The sequence below is a fragment of the Salvelinus alpinus genome, chromosome 13 (assembly GCF_045679555.1).
Source record: "Salvelinus alpinus chromosome 13, SLU_Salpinus.1, whole genome shotgun sequence".
In the NCBI taxonomy this organism is placed as follows: Eukaryota; Metazoa; Chordata; class Actinopteri; order Salmoniformes; family Salmonidae; genus Salvelinus; species Salvelinus alpinus.
The window spans coordinates 13167217-13171438 of record NC_092098.1 but is presented as its reverse complement, the minus strand read 5'-3'; positions in this window follow the sequence as shown (position 1 = coordinate 13171438).

Here is a 4222-nt window from a genome sequence, read left to right as displayed (position 1 = left end):
GGACACAGCCTCACATTGGTTCTATTTTCTCTTCAGGTAGAGGGCATCAGAACCCACTAAATCATTCCACACAAACTGCAGCACAGAAGTGACGCACAACTGTCTGTCTCCACATTTATCATGCAATAAAAGCTGAGGGATGGTAAGCAAAGCCAAGAGAGGGGAAAAAAGAAAGAATTGTACATTTCACGCCACATGGAATTTATCAATTTTGTCACATAGCAGTACATGAAGTGCTGTTCATTGGTCCAGTAGTTTGGTATCATTCCATTCTCCATCAAAGTCATTTCCCTGTTCAAAACAAGTCTATATGCCTCTCTGTCTGGTGCGTCAATGGTTTATAAAGTGCTGCCTAATAGAAGTTAGTTTCATGCAGGTTCAGCAGCAATGATTTTCTTGGTCTACTGACTTCTGTTCACAATGTCTTTAAAAAAATATGTTTTCCCCCGGAGCCAGGATGCATCATTTTTACAAAACTAATTTGTCCCCAAGCTGCTAACATACAGTGTCTGCCTTGTCTTGCCGTTCTAAGTGCTGCGGGACAAGCAGGACCTGAAGGACAGGATTGATTTATGAATCTGCCTCCCTCTGCCCGGAGGTGTGGATAGACCACTCGTCACATCGCTTCTCATTGCCAATATTGATTGGACCGTATTTCAGGTTGGGCGGCTGTGACCTCAGACACTGTTACAGATTGCCTGACTGTCACTCACTCCAGTTTGGGGTCGTACCCCCTCACCAAAGCCCATAATGTCGGCCGCATGAGATGCACTCTGTGATTATTCAGGTGCATACTCTCTCTTTCTCTCTCTTTCTCTGGACAACAGACTGCAGCCACTTTGCTTTTATTGCATCGTGAATATGTTCTTTTGAAAGGTAGGCAAACACTGAAAGCCAACACAATCTTTACACAATGGATTGAACACACATACTGTAGTCTCCCCACATCAAGTAACGTGCTGTAGTGTATACTACTGTGTAATTAACAGCAAATCAATCAAATACAAATAGCTACCTTAGGTATAGTCTACATAAGTCATTTTCTGTATACTATAACATATGGTTAGTACATAGACTGCAGTAGTCTTAAAAACTCAATTAGCTGTGAAATCCAACTGGACTCTGCTAGGCCAGCCAATGCCCCCAGATATGCTCTGAGAGATTCTTAGGGAGAACACTGCTTGTTTCAACCTGGTTCAAGCAGAGGCTGGTTCTGTAAACCCTAGCAACCTCAGTTTTAAATGAAGATTTCTGGACATTTGTGTATTTTTGTGCACGATTATGTGTGTGTGCATGCATGTTTGTCTGTAATAGTTCTGGAAGCGTGACAGGTGTGGCAGGTGAAGCCGTTACCCACACAGCTGGCCATGCTGTGTCCACCTGCTCCCTCATTGGCAGGTGACGTGGTGGGGGCTGGCCGTCGCCATGGAGAACGGAAGGACAGTGACAGGGCCACCTGGCGGCATCCTGGAGGACCACAGGGAGAGCAGGAGGAGAGCGTTTAGTACCCCAGGAGTAGTGAGCTCCGTCAGCAGCACCTCATCATCACATGGGAAGACTGGCACAGGATGCAACTGATAATTACCTTAATTAATTATCTCACTAGCTTTTAAAAGCCTGCACGTTCACTATTTTTACCACAGGACTCAGTGGTTTGCAGGCCCTGCGAGTGTGTGGGTGTGTGTATGTGTGTGTGTGTGTGTATGTCTACACATGCAGTATAAGCCTCAATGGTCCAGAGTTATTTCTGTCTTGTTTGCTAGCCTTTCATTTGAACGCCTCCTCTGAACCTCCCCCTCTAATGTGTCTATACAGTAATAGCTCCTGTGATTCTTTATGCATCAGTGTGGATGTGCTGTTGTGTTTCTAATGCTACACTGAAGCCTCTAGTTATACCATGTTTGTACTGCCAGTCAGCGGCCACAACGTGACTACCAGGATCCCAGCTAGCAGGTACACATACAGGCACTCATGCACATTCACCCACTCACCCACCCACTCACCCACCCACTCACCCACCCACTCACTCACTCACTCACTCACTCACTCACTCACTCACTCACTCACTCACTCACTCACTCACTCACTCACTCACTCACTCACTCACTCACTCACTCACTCACTCACTCACTCACTCACTCACTCACTCACTCACTCACTCACTCACTCACTCACTCACTCACCCACACGTATACACGTGCACACACTCACGCACACTCAGTAGATGGCAGACAACACAAGGACCAGTGGATGACTAATGGCCTAAGCACCAGCAGTAGAGTGACGTGCATGCTGAAGAGAATGCTCCTGACTAAACAAATATCCTGAGGAGGAAGTGGCATTACCTCCTCTCATAGATACGGTATCCAAGCAGAGACATGGTGGTGTACTGCACAGGGCATTTGATCCAATCCACGTGGATGCGGGTGAAAGAGAGGCACTGGATGCACAGTGACATGTTTCTGCTGAGGGAGGAGGTGTCATGAGACATGGATGCATTCTAAAACTGAGGAAACCCCTGCGCGAAGCACACAGAGATTTTCCCTTTCACAAAAGAAGGCCTCACAGTGGTCGCAAAATGCATGGCATCCAATCGGATCGTTTGAGGCGTGGGATAGCGCCGATTTACTCTACAACAGCATGCCCATTGGCTCAGAGAGGAAAAGACAGCTCAATCCCACCCTGGGGGGAAGGGGGTGGTGATGGGGACACAGCATGGAGAGAGATGCAGGGGACGGCATCATAAATTGAAACGGTGTGGCAAAATACTGATCTCCACCAAAGTAACAATTAGAATGGACCAAGAAGGCATAGAAAGCAGAAAAGGGGACCGTATTAGACAGTTAAGGCTTATAATACAGTTGCCATGGAGATGAGCAAATCTCCCAAGCCTCGTCATCTCTCTGACTCCTCCCGTGAACACGGGGATAAAAATAGACGTGGGCAGAGAACAAAGAGCTATTTAAAAAAAGGAGAACTAGTTAAGAAGAAAGGATTGGGTTGAAAAGGGGGGGACACATGATGGGGGTGTGATGTGTATGGGAAGCGTGACACAGCCATGCTCTGCTTTAAAATGGTGGGTCAGATTGAGTGACAGGAGCAGCCTGATTGTCTGGGCAAGGAAATCCCATCATTACCACTTGCATTTATTAAAGCAACAGAGCCGTCTGGGTCTGGTTGGGGTAGCACTGCCTCCTGGGCCCCAGCTGGGCCCACACACACTGGGGTCTGGCTGGGGTAGCACTGCCTCCTGGGCCCCAGCTGGGCCCACACACACTGGGGTCTGGTTGGGGCAGCACTGCCTCCTGGGCCCCAGCTGGGCCCACACACACTGGGGTCTGGCTGGGGTAGCACTGCCTCCTGGGCCCCAGCTGGGCCCACACACACTGGGGTCTGGCTGGGGTAGCACTGCCTCCTGGGCCCCAGCTGGGCCCACACACACTGGGGTCTGGCTGGGGTAGCACTGCCTCCTGGGCCCCAGCTGGGCCCACACACACTGGGGTCTGGCTGGGGTAGCACTGCCTCCTGGGCCCCAGCTGGGCCCACACACACACTGGGGTCTGGCTGGGGTAGCACTGCCTCCTGGGCCCCAGCTGGGCCCACACACACTAAGATGGAAAGGTTGACTCAACCACTATATGGCACTGATATGGGTCTACACTCCTATAGCATAAACACAATCACTAAATGTATATAGTCCATAATGACTACAGTACGTAGCATACAGTCTCAAACACAGTATATAAAGGGTCATTATGCATAAGACTGTGACATAGACTGTATGAGCCTTCTTAAAGAAGTACTTAATTGATTTCAAAGTGTTTCACTGGATTTCAAAGCCTAAATCACTCTGATTCAAAGGGCAGGATGAACATCAGCAGGTTTGAGTCACTCCAGGAGTTTGGTTTGACACCCCTGGTGGTGCTTAGACTATGCTGCTGATACACACTGAGTGTACAAAGCATCAGGAACACCTTCCTAATATTGAGTTTCACCCCCTTTTGCCCTCAGAACAGCCTCAATTTGTCAGGGCATGGACTCTACAAGGTGTTGAAAGCTTTCCACAGGGATACTGGCCCATGTTGACTCCAATGCTCCCCACAGTTGTCAAGTTGGCTGGATGTCCTTTGCATGGTGAACCATCTTGATACACACAGGAAACTGTTGAGCGTGAAAAATCCAGCAGCGTTGCAGTTCTTGACACACTCAAACCGTTAAGCCT